Raw genomic sequence first — 13,083 nt, forward strand, 5'->3', positions numbered from 1 at the left:
AACCCAAATCTCCATTAATGGATGAATGGATAACCAAACACGGTATATCCATACAATGGAATATTATTCACCCATAGAAAGGAATGAAGTAGTGATACATGGGTACAACACAAGTGAACCCTTGAAAACATGCTCAGTGAAAGAAGCCATACACAGAGAGCCCCATAAGGTATAATTCCCGAAATTTCCGGAACAGGCAAATTCATATAAAAAAAATAGATTAGTGGATACCAGGGGTTTGCAGGAAGAGGGAATGAAGGGGTACAGCCTAGTGGGTATGAGGTTTCCTTTTGGGGTGATAAAAATACTTAGAACTAATGGAGGTGGTAATTGCATGAAATTGTGAATTGTACACTTTAAAATGCTTTCAGTGGTAAATTTTATGTCATGTATACTTTACCACAATTTTTTAAAAGTCCACAAGTACTGGGGATTCAGCCTTATCTGTCACTTTCTGACCAGAATCAGCATCCTGGGTAAATGTAGCTGCACCTGTGGGCCTAACCTTTCCCTCAGGTTTGCTGTCCCAACGTCTGAACATGAAGGCAGTTAGGGGGTTGGGGGGTAGGTACAACTGTCAGCAAACACTTCTCACTATAGATCTAACACCAAATTCTCCCATCAGCTACCTTTATTGGTAATAATGTTGGCATTCTGTCTCCATCTGTCTGCCTTCTGAATTTTATCTCTCCACTGACTCTTAACTTGGAAAGAATGGAATGTTTTTTACTGGCATCCCCCACCTCTATCAGCAGAATTGAAAAACCAGACAAGTGTGGTTCCTGTGGCCTCGTCCGATTCAAGATTGAACAGTAGAGGATTAAAGATAGAGACAGGCCTATAAGCCCCCTCCACTACTGCCCATCCTCCCAGGTCTACAAAGGAAGGCTGAGTATCTGTTCGGAGAATACAGCAATGAAGGAAACTTGTCTGCCCACAAGATACCAGGACAATGTAGATACAAGCCCTCATTCAACATTCTCCTACTTCGGTCATTCAGGCCGCTCACGTATCCACTTCATGAGATCTGGGAGGCATGCCCACGATTGCCCTGTTGAGTCAGTGGTCAACATGGAATCAAGAGACTGGATTCCCTGGCTACTCAAAGTCCTCTTTGGACTATAACGCACATCATCGCTATGCCAACAATGTCTGGGTATATCTTCTTAATGATCTAAGAACCCATCTATGTCACCATCTATAACACATCTTCCCAGGTTCTGGATAGTGCTGGGTTTAACACTGATTTCAGAGCCCATCAGAACTGGGTTTCAGGGACTTCCCTGGTGGCACAGTGGTTAAGAATCCACCTGCCAATGCAGGGGACACGGGTTCAAGCCCTGGTCCGGGAAGATCCCACATGCCTCACAGAAACTAAGCCCGCGTGCCACAACTACTGAGGCCCGCACGCCTAGAGCCCGTGCTCCGCAACAAGAGAAGCCACCACAATGAGAAGCCTGCACACTGCAACAAAGACCCAACACAGCCAAAAATTAAAAATAAATAAAAATAAATAAATAAATTAAAAAAAAAAAAGAACTGGGTTTCAAACGTCGGTTCTGCCATTGATGGGCTGCATGACATCAAGCAAGTTAGTCAAACTCACAGAGCCTCAATTTCTTCACCTGTAAAATGGACATACAGCATCCCCTTCCTCTAAGATTAGTTGGAGATTTGAATGAGAAAATGTATTCAAAGACCTTTGCACACTGCGTGCTTTGTGCACATTAGTTTATATCCTCTGTAATGGGGGTCCTTTCCAATGTCCTTAAATAGGCGTTATTTACATTTCAAGGGCTTTTTAGCTTTAATGAAATAATTCATCTTTTTGGCTCGTTGTAGCTTTTCTGACAAAACAGAAGTAACTAAAGTGAACATGATAGCATTCTCCTCCCTCATCCAATACCAGCCCCTGATGTGACCACCATCAAGAGTTTTGTGTTTATCTTTCCATATAAACAAACAAAACTATATATGCCCATATTTAGGCTTGCTTTTTAACCAAATGCGATCATACTATACATGCAGCTGTAAAAGTAGCTCGTTTTATTTAATTGTATGAAGTGACAGTCTTTCAAGTTTATAGATAACTAGATAGGTCTATAGAATTCTTCTTCTAGCGGCATAATACTCCAAAGTAGAGAACTGTAACAATTTACTCAACTATTCCCCTATGGAAGGCCATTCAGGTTCCTTCTAGTTTTTTAATACTCCAAGTAAATGTTTCAACAAATTTTCCTGTGAATATATCTTTATCAAATGATCTTTCATCTATCAGATACATTCTAGAAATGGGATTGCTGGATCAAAGAGTAAATGCATTTAAATGCTAATAAATGCTGCCACATTCATCTCTCAACAAGTTATAGTCATTTGCACCCGCACTAGGACATCAGGAGAGCACTCCTACCCCACACACTTGGCAAATGTCAATGTTATTGATCTGTTTTATTTGAACCAGTGTCAAATAAAATGACATCTCATTTTAATGTGCTGCTACCTGATGATTAGCAGAATTGAGAACCTGTGCAACTTTGTATTTTCCCGATGGATGTTCATTCAGGTTCCTTACAGTTTTTTAATACTCCAAATAAATGCTTCAACAAAACTGTACTTTCTCCTTTAAATTGCCTGTTTAAATCCTTTGCTCATGTATCCATTGGGTAGTTCCTTTTTGTTATGAATGTAGGCGTATTTTGCGTATTAGCAATATCAAATATTTTCTGTCAGACACATGAAAATATTTTCTCCCAACCAATCATTTTTATGGAATAAAATCTGTAAAGTTTGTTTTTTCTTTAAAGAGTCTAGATCTGTGTCTTGCTTAAGGAGCATCACCCAAAAGTCATATACATATTCTCCTACACTGCTTTTTAATACTTTAGTAGTTTTCTCTTTACATTTCACCTTTAATACATCTACAATTTATCTTTGTATGTGGTGAAGAAGAGGTTCTATTTTTATTTTCTTCACCATATATTTAAAAACTTGTATGTAGGGCTTCCCTGGTGGCGCAGTGGTTGAGAATCTGCCTGCCATTGCAGGGGACACGGGTTCGAGCCCTGGTCTGGGAAGATCCCACATGCCGCGGAGCAACTGGGCCCATGAGCCACAACTACTGAGCCTGCGCGTCTGGAGCCTGTGCTCCACAACAAGAGAGGCCACGATAGTGAGAGGCCCGCGCACCGCGATGAAGAGCGGCCCCCGCTTGCCACAACTAGAGAAAGCCCTAGCACAGAAACGAAGACCCAACACAGCCATAAATAAATAAATAAATAAATAAATAAAAAAGGATAAGCCCAACTTTATTTAAAAAAAAAAAAAACTTGTATGTAAGTCAAATCATGCTGTACACCTTAAACTCATATAGTGCTGTATGTCAATTATATCTCAATAAAGCTGGGATAAATACATAAATAAATAAATTTAAAAAGAAAAGGCTACAAATAGGAAGGAAATAAAATATTGTGAGATTCATAAAAGAAAAAAAGAAGTTAATGTCATTAAACATATATGATTACCAATATAACCACAAAAATTAAAAGGCTATTGCAAGACAGTCCCTCAAAAGGTTAGTCAGAGTTGCCATATGATCTCGCAATTTCTCTCCAAGTATCTACCCAAGCGGGATGAGAACGTATGTCCACACAAAAATTTGTACACAGCAGCATTATTCATAGTCACGCCAAAGTGGAAACAACCCAAATGTCCATCAACTACTGAACAGATAATGTGATATATCCATAAAATGGAATATTATTTTAGTCATAAAAAGGACTGAAGTACTGATACATGCTACAATGTGGATAAACCTTGAAAACATTATGCTAAGTGAAAGAAGTCAGTCACAAAAATTTATATAATTCCATTTATAAGAAATGTCCAGAATATACAAATCGGTAAGAGATACAAAGTAAAGTAGTGGTTATCTAAGTCTGGAGGGGTGCAGGTTGGGAAGAAATGAGGAGTAACTGCTAATGGGTATGGGGCTTCTTTATGGGATGATGAAAATGTTCTAAACTTGACGGTGGTGATGGTAGCACAACTATCTAAATATACTTAAAACCACTGAACTGGGACTTGAGGACACGGGGAAGGGGAAGCTGGGACGAAGTGGGAGAGTGGCATGGACATATATACACTGCCAAACGTAAAATAGATAGCTAGTGGGAAGCAGCCGCATAGCACAGGGAGATCAGCTCGGTGCTTTGTGACCACCTAGAAGGGTGGGATAGGGAGGGTGGGAGGGAGACGCAAGAGCTAGGGGATATGGGGATATATGTATACGTATAGCTGATTCACTTTGTTATACAGCAGAAACTAACACACCATTGTAAAGCAAATATACTCCAACAAAGATGTTAAAAATAAATAAGTAAATAAATAAATTTTAAAAAGAGGAAAAAAGCAAACCACTGAACTGTATACATTTTTTTTGCATTTTAAAAAACATTTTATATTGGAGCATATTTGATTAACAATGTTGTGCTAGTTTCAGGTGTACAGCAAAGGAACTGTATATCTTAAATGGGTGAATAGTACGGTATGTAAATTTTATCCCCCTAATAATAAAAATTAAAGAGATTTTTTTTAAATAAAAATTTAAAAAGCCAGTCTTTCCCTACTGACTTCAGTAACTCCTTTAGCATTAGCAGGTTCCCATATATACTTACATCTATATTTTCTACTCTGTTCTGTTAATTTGTTTGTCCAATTTGGATCAATATCATACTGATTTGTTTATAATCAAATTCATATCTGACAGGAGAACTTTCCCCTCACACTTCTTTTCCTCCAAGACGTCCTTATCAATGCTAGCATGTTTATTCTTCCACATGAATTTCAGAATCATGATCTCAAGTTTAAAAAAATATCCTAAGTATTTAAGATAATAATTCTTGCCATGCAGGGGCATGGTATGTCTCTCACTTTGAACAGGTCTTGTATTCTGCCATTATATAAAACGTTATTGCTTTTCACATAGGTTGTATCTTTATAATTAATTTTATTCCTGGGTGATTTTTTTAGTTACATATTATTGTGAATGGAATTTTGTCTTATTTCTGGCTAGCTAGTGCTATTATAAATAAAATCAATTGATTTTTTATATTTATTTTGCATCAAGCCACTTAATCAAATTCTTATTCATTCTCAAGATTTTACAGTTGAATCTTCTGGTTTTCATAGATATATGCTGATATTGTATTCAAATAATGACAATTTAGTCACTTTTCCTTTTTATAAAACTAATTTCTTTTCCATGACATCTAATATTATGATTACCTTTAAAACAATGTTGAATAGTACTGATGATGTGGGAATCCCTGTCTTGTTCCTAATTTTTTGGAAATGCCATTTGTATTTCTCCATTTATTAGGATGTTTACTATTGGTTTGTAGTAAATATACTACATCATGTTAAACAAGTAGCTTTCTATTCCTATTATACTTAAAACTGAACATTCATTCCTGATTTTTAAATCTCTAAAAGTACTTTCCTCTTTTTTATCTACTGATGATATGGCTTTTTTGCTTCAAATGTGTCACACTGATAGATTTCCAATTGTTGAACCAGCCTTGCATTCCTGGAATAAACCCAACTTAATAAAGTGTTTCTGTCGCTCATCCCTTCCATCTCTCCCTCTTCTCTACCCACCTGCCAACCTGAGTCCCTGGAGATGAATGAGTTCATGGGAACCTATTTGTTCAGGAGTGTCAAAAAACCGGCTTGTGGGCTGCCCCTGCCCTTTCTAGTCTCTACCCTGGTAGGGTGTCTCTGCTCTGCAGTTCTTGGCTTTTTTGGGCTGGAAGCTCGCCATGAGTCACAATGGCAGCTGGGTCTCAGAGGGAAGCTTGTCTGAGTTTGTTGTCTGCCTAGGCAGATGTTATTTCTATCTTGCTGACTAAATGACTTCTCAATTCAGCCATACATGGCACAGATGGCAGTAAGTTTTGGAATCCCATGGCATTCCTTCTGATTTTGGGGATCAGTGCATTTGTGTAATGGGTAGTCAGGAGAACAATCTGATCTACCTTTGCTATAAGATTGGCATGAACATTTGGGAGGGATCTAAATCTTTACCTGTCACGTTCAAAGCCCAATCAATTAAAATTTTCCTCACCCTTGACATAAATGAAAATGTTGAACAATGCATAGCGATATATCTTCACCACATTTTGCTTTTCTAGAGCAGCCCCTCCTAATTTATAGCTCAGACCCCCTTCTCTCATGCGTTGAATATGATGTGCATAGCCAATCCTATGGGCAATTGTGCTAGGCCCCAGGAATCCCACATGAGTCAAAACCCTGCTCTCAAAGCAGTCGTTTTCGTAAGGAATGAACGAATCAACATGACATAGTAAGATAAGATGTGACAAAAGAAGGGACATACAGGACCCATGTCCTTCAAGTCTTCCCCCCAACCTCCATCTTGGATTCAATAATTGATTTTCTTTCATGTCTTAAACAAAAGCCTCACCTAGAGTGATAATCCCACAAAACATTACCTTACAAAATGCAATAACATACTAACAAGAGCAGCTCATAATCTCTGCATCCCAGCAGCGCCTACCACAGAACCTGGCTCTGTAGCAGCAAGTGCCCTGTCCGTGTTTTGGATTGCATGAACGCATGGATGCAGTCAAATATCAAAAGCACTAGAGCCTACAGAGAAATAGGGTGAAGCAAAAATGAAGGAATGAAGAGGTAAACAGATAAACAGGCTGAAACTAAATGAAGAAATGCACATAAAAGCATCACTAGTGCCACAAAGTTCTCTCCCCCACATAAAATGACATTAATAGCACCACTGTCACTCAGAGGGAGGACACTACGTTTTAAACTAGAATGTGCAATACGCCTCCAGTTTATTTTCTTGGAGATGCTGGGTGTATCCTGACAAAATCTAGATTTCTGCTTTCGTGCATGTGGTTTGTAGTCACTCGGAAATAGAAACGCTCCAAAGAACCATTTTCAGTTACAGTGAATTCAGACTGCCTGAAATAACTCTATGCCTAAAATAAATCAGCCTTTACTATATGTCTATAAAAAATTGACCAACACTCATACACACGCCTCGTCTCTGGCTCTTCCCCATGACATCTTCTATATAAGTGTGAGAAGCACTGCCCCAAATTCAAATTGTTCAGTGTCTGCTTCAATAAACTTTCTGCTGCTTAGCATAGCTGGGGAATGGCACATATGGATTAATCCAACATCCTAGTTACTGGAGACCCACCAAATATACTTAGAGCCCTATTAAATATACTACGCGTAGATAGAAATGTGCAAGAGTAAGATGACATTAAGTCAAATTCGACCTTTCTGTGATGATCCTGAATCACCACAGAATCCAATAATCCAGGTGTAAGATGTACCTGGGTAGTACACTGGGCAAATCTATTACCACTGTCATTCCAGGCCAAGGGCTGGCTAACATATCAGTAATTTTTTATTTTTTTTGTGTGTGGGGGAGGTCTGCGTGGTTTGTGGGATCTTAGTTCCCTGACCAGGGGTTGAGCCACGCCCCCTGCAGTGGAAGCGCGGAGTCTTAACCGCTGGACCGCCAGGGAAGTCCCCACATATCAGTAATTTTAAAATGTCACAGATATCCACTTTGACTACTCAGATATGACAGAACCTTAGAACCGAAAACCCCTGAGGATCACTTAGCCTAGTGGATGACAGTTTCACCCGGGGCTTGGAATGGAACCCTTTACTCAGATGCAGCCCTGAGAAGAGCCCCTTTGTATACATGGAACTTGGGATTCCGGACTGAGGTCTCAGAACGCCTCCTTCAGTGATCTGAGGCACCTCTGTGGAACCCTATGAATCTGCAGAATGCAGTTTACAATTAAGAGTTTTCCCTGGATAGGGCATTTTCAGATGAGAGAACTGAAGCTCACAACGTCAAGGTGACTTGTTCAGGTCCCACACTGAAACAGTGGCTGATCTGGAGTGAGAAGCCAGGTCTCCCGACTCCCGGTCAGGGGCATTTTCCAGCCCTAGCAGTCTTCCTGGGAGTTTCTCCTGCTCTGTATTTGCTCTAGAAAATAGAAGTTAGCCCTGGTTTCTGAGAGTTCCAGGTTAAGCACATGACTGATTTCAGCGCCATTCTGAAAGTCTTCCTAGCTAAAACAAAACTACATTTTTTGCTTGTTTTAGGCCATTAATCCAACAATGAGGTATCCCAGATCCAGGAGCTAGTATAAATTACAAGTCCCTGAAGCTTTATTTCTAACATTTACTTAGATAGGAGGAGTTGCTTTAGCTCATCCATCTGTTCATATCTTTTTTAAAAATAAATTTATTTATTTTATTTATTTATTTTTGGCTGCATAAATATAAATAAATAAAATAATTTATGTATTCTATTTATTTATATTTGTCTGTTGTGCACGGGCTTTCTCTAGTTGCGGCGAGCAGGGGCTACTCTTCGTTGCGGTGTGCGGGCTTCTCATTGCGGTGGCTTCTCTTGCTGCGGAGCACGGGCTCCAGGCGTGCGGGCTTCAGTAGTTGCGGCTCGTGGGCTCAGTAGTTGTGGCTCGTGGACTCAGTAGTTGTGGCTCGCGGGCTCTAGAGCGCAGGCTCAGGAGTTGTGGCACATGGGCTTAGTTGCTCCGCGGCATGTGGGATCTTCCTGGACCAGGGCTCAAACCCGTGTGCCCTGCATTGGCAGGCGGATCCTTAACCACTGTGCCACCAGGGAAGTCCTCATATCTTCTTATGATATGTGATATATTGGGGGTTTTTTGATTGAAATATTCTTTCCAACATTGTTGGCCTTGTTTTAGTCTGCTAGGCTTTAGCATTGGTAATAATGGTTATTTATAGAAATCTATAAGCTAAAAATAATATAGAGTGTGACATGCTTGAATGTTGAAATTGTTTGCATATCACCCCCACCCCCACTACAGGATTAGGAAGCAGTCAATCTGTTCTCAATAAATGAATAAATGAATGAATGAGTTTGGGATATTTGGGGGATTTGGGGAATCAGCAAAGCCCTCTTTTCCTAGTCCACAGCCTTCTCCAGCAGAGAATCTGACAGTAGCTACCATATAACGAATATCTACTAAGCACGAGGTGCTTTACATACATTATTTCTCTGAAATGGGTACAAGATCATCACATTTTACAGCCTAGGAACTGAGGGTCAGATAATTACTGAAGAACTAAGGTTCTGTAAATTCGCAGTGAACCAAGGGGTCAAAGCTTGAAACCTGGAAAGCCAGGCAGTGTGTTAGCATCTCCATCTGAGGAGCAGGTGTTAACAAGATTGGCGCAGGTCAGTCACTGCATGATGGGGGATTAGGAAGTTCATGTTTACAGCATCTTCCCCTAATCTCGTTTGAAAAAATACCAACTCCATGAAATTACAGAGCATTGTTGTTATTAAAAGGGATTTTGAAAACTGCTGAATGTACTTTCAGCTCGAAAGATTGTGCTGGGAATCATTTTAATTCAGATTCTCATTTGGTATGAAAGCAATAAACATCTTTTAAAAAGATTTCTTTCTTTGCTCTAAGTGCTTATGCGTAATACTGTGGGTGTAAATCTTCTTAATTCTTCCTGAGCTATTTGAAATTCTTAATCATGATCAGAGTATAAAACAGAACAAGATATTATATGTGTATTATTAAAAACTGTATTTGCTGAAAAGTCACTTTAAGTTTCCTTTCTCTGGCTTAACTGATGGTCGTCCTCAGTGCTGGATAATGCAAACTTCCATGATAAAAGAGTTGCTTCTTTGACTTTCAATTTAAGCCCTGGAAATGTACAGGGTTTTTTCCTGCCAAGATTAATTTCAATCTCTGCAAGTTAACAGGAGAGGGGAAGCAAAGATGCATGGAGGAGCTTGTCTGGGTAGGTAGAAAGAACCCCGGAATAGGAGTCAGGAGACCTACCCACTAGGCCCAGGTTGTCTGGCTATGCCCATTCCTCTTTCTGAGTTTCAACTTTCTTACCAATAAAGTGATAGGACTGGGCAGATGACCTCAAAGGCCCTTGTAGAACTTGCGTGCAAAGATTCTTTGAGATAATAGGGTGCAGAATAGGAGTCTACTAGTAAAATAGGGTCACTCAACAAAGGTGCATTTGGGCACCTACTTTGTGTCGGGGCAATGCTGAAAGACACAAAAAAGGAAATGAGCCTTCAGAGAGAAGCCGCCACATGCAGACCCAGCAAAGAAGAGTCAGGGAAGGTTTTCCAGTAGAAGAAGCACCTGAGCTAAATCTTGAAGGCTCTTTCCACATATTTCAGAAAAGACAGGGAAATATTACTTGTTCCAATTAATGCCCTGGATAGGAAATGACCTAAGATTAGTTAATTAAGAAAAGTTAGCTTTGGAGGTATTTCCTGAGTATAACAACAAGACATAAAAACCTATAGAGAAGAAAACACAGATTTCCCATCAGAATGGCTAAAATTTTAAAGTCTGACTATACCAAGTGTTGGCAAGGATATGGAGCAGGTAGAATTCTTACAGGCTACTGAAAGGAATGTAAAATCGTGCAGCCACTTTGGAAAAGTTTGGCAGTTGATCAAAAAGTTAAACCTAGAGTTACCATGTGGCCCAGCAATTCCAGTACTAGGCATCTACCCAAGAGAACTGAAAACATACGTCCACACAAAAAATTGTACATAAATGTTCATAGCAACATTATTCACAATAGCCAAGAAGTAGAAACCTACATCTCCACTGGCACATCCATACAATGGAATATTACTCAGCAATAAGAATAAATGAGAAATGACATATGCTACAATATGAATGAACCTTGGAAACATTATGCTAAGTGAAAGAAGCCATTCACAAAAGATACATATAATCCCATTTATATGAAATGTCCAGAAAAGGAAAATCCAATCTATGCTGTTCGAAATTATAGTGGTTACCTTTGTGGTGAAGAGTAAACTCTGGAAAAGGGCAGAAGAAGGGCTTTTAAAGTGCTGGTAATGTTACCTTTCTTAATCTGGGTGCTAGTTAGAATGCTTTGTTCAATTTGTAAACATTTAATGAGCTGTACACTTAGGATTTGTGCACTTTTCTGTGTGAATGCCATTCTCCTAAATTAGTTTACTAAAAAAGTCTAAAGAGGCTATTTACACTTCAGCTGTTTCTATCATCTGGCAGAATATTAACTCTATACAATCAAATACCTGCATCATCTTGAATGCTATGTTTGAACTTAAAACCAGAAAAGGAGCGGTGCCTCTTTGATGTGATCTTCTTCACTTACTCCCTGGAATGGGCTTCAAACATTTTTAAGATCATAAATAGCAAGTATCCTGTGGCTGGCACTCTGGGTATCCAAAGTAAGAGGGCAGACAGTTTAAATATAAAGGGCAATTTTCCAGCAAAATGAATACCTTCATCATGGAAGCCCTTTTCAAAGCAGCTTTATCCCACCATCTCTCCTTCCTCCCTTCCTTTCTTCCTTCTTACCATCCATCCATTCCTCTAACCATCCATCTATCCATCCACCCATTCATTTAACAAATACTGAGGTCCTACCATGTGCCTGGCACTGTGCTAGGCCCTACCACAATGAACAAGACAGATAAAGCCCATGCCCTCCTGGAGTTTCCCAAAGCACATCACCAAGGTGATTGAGAATTCTAATATTGCATCTAAGATCAAAACTCTTTTTGAGGCTTATAGAGACTTTTAAACCTCCACAGCCATGGATCTAGTCATATAAATGACTAAAATGTCTTTTCTTAGACAGTGGACTGGGTCCAGTTTCCTATATTACTTGCTGATTTGACCATTCACCTAGTGGTATTAAAAGAGTGTCTGTACACACTGATTCTCAACATAATGTTGTAAGAAGTGTACCAAAATAAGTTGAAAAAAAGTCTATTCATCAATAATGATATCACAATAGTTTCTATAATTAGCACAAAGCTGTACATCAACAAATGTATATAGTTGCAGGCTCCCAGAATGGACAAAAAGATCCAAATGAATACATAATTCAGTCACGTTCTATCATACATGCAGAGAGGATTTTAGATCAAACACCAGGACCCATTCATCCTACCACCTAAAATATGGTAACAGGAGCCTGGATAGCCACATGAGATGAGGCTCTGATTTGATCTATGCTGGTGGCCCCTTTTCTCTTTGAAAGTTACACTGAGTTCAAGAGGATTAATCAACCCAAAAGTTAATCTTCAGAACTGCCTTCATCTTTTATGTTCTAAGATTGAAAAGGGTGGGCGGGGGGCAGGGGTGGGGGGAGAGATGGAGAGAAGGAAAAAATTTTAAGCATCTAGCATCACTTTCATTATTAATACAATCAAAGGCCTGAAAATTCTGCTGAATATTTAAGAAAAGACTTTCTAATCTTACACAAAAACCAACCCAAAGTTAGGTGATTTAAAAAATAACCACTGGGCCCTTTTCTTTCAAAAAGTTTTCAGTGATGCATAAAAAGATTAAAAAACCCCACAATTTAAGTTCGTTTCAGCTGTAAACTCTGCCTTTTCATTTAAAATCCTGTGTCACCTGACCCCTCAACTCTCCCCTGCAGAAAGCCACCACACAGTGTACCTGAGTCACTGCCACAATAATAGATGGTATGACACCAGCAAGGCTTTTCTTCAAGGGTAAGAAAAGATTTCTTCAAGCGAAAGAACATTGACTTAGAAAATATTCTAAGGGAAAATGTCCAGGAGGGTCTGCCTGCTTCACTGCCTCAGGTCTGTCAGGCTCCAGGAGATAGGACTAAACTTTTCCAACCATCTCCTCAGGGGAACCTTCTGGGCTATGTGTGGGCCACTACACAAAGGCCCCGAAAGACCCTCTTGGCATGGCTGACTATTTTCCTGTCCTTTTCCACAAATGTACTGTAAACATGCTTTTCCAAATTGCTTTGTACACGCAACATTATTGTTCAGATTCATGTGTATGTGTGTGTGTGTGTGTGTGTGTGTGTGTGTGTGTGTGTGTGTTGGCATATCTCCATTCTTTTTATTTTTTTTTATTGAAGCATAGTTGATTTACAATATCGTGTTAGTTTTAGGTGTACAGCACAGTGATTCAGTTATACATATACATGTGTATATATGTGTGTATA

General features: G+C 39.4%; 1 protein-coding gene across 4 annotated transcripts in view; it reads right to left on the minus strand.

Moving 5' to 3' along the window:
• The window catches only part of FGF13 (fibroblast growth factor 13), a 532,516-nt gene that overhangs the window by 355,240 nt on the left and 164,193 nt on the right, over positions 1 to 13,083 (minus strand). The window lies entirely within an intron of this gene.

Source organism: Balaenoptera musculus, chromosome X, assembly GCF_009873245.2.
Source record: "Balaenoptera musculus isolate JJ_BM4_2016_0621 chromosome X, mBalMus1.pri.v3, whole genome shotgun sequence".
Classification (NCBI taxonomy): domain Eukaryota; kingdom Metazoa; phylum Chordata; class Mammalia; order Artiodactyla; family Balaenopteridae; genus Balaenoptera; species Balaenoptera musculus.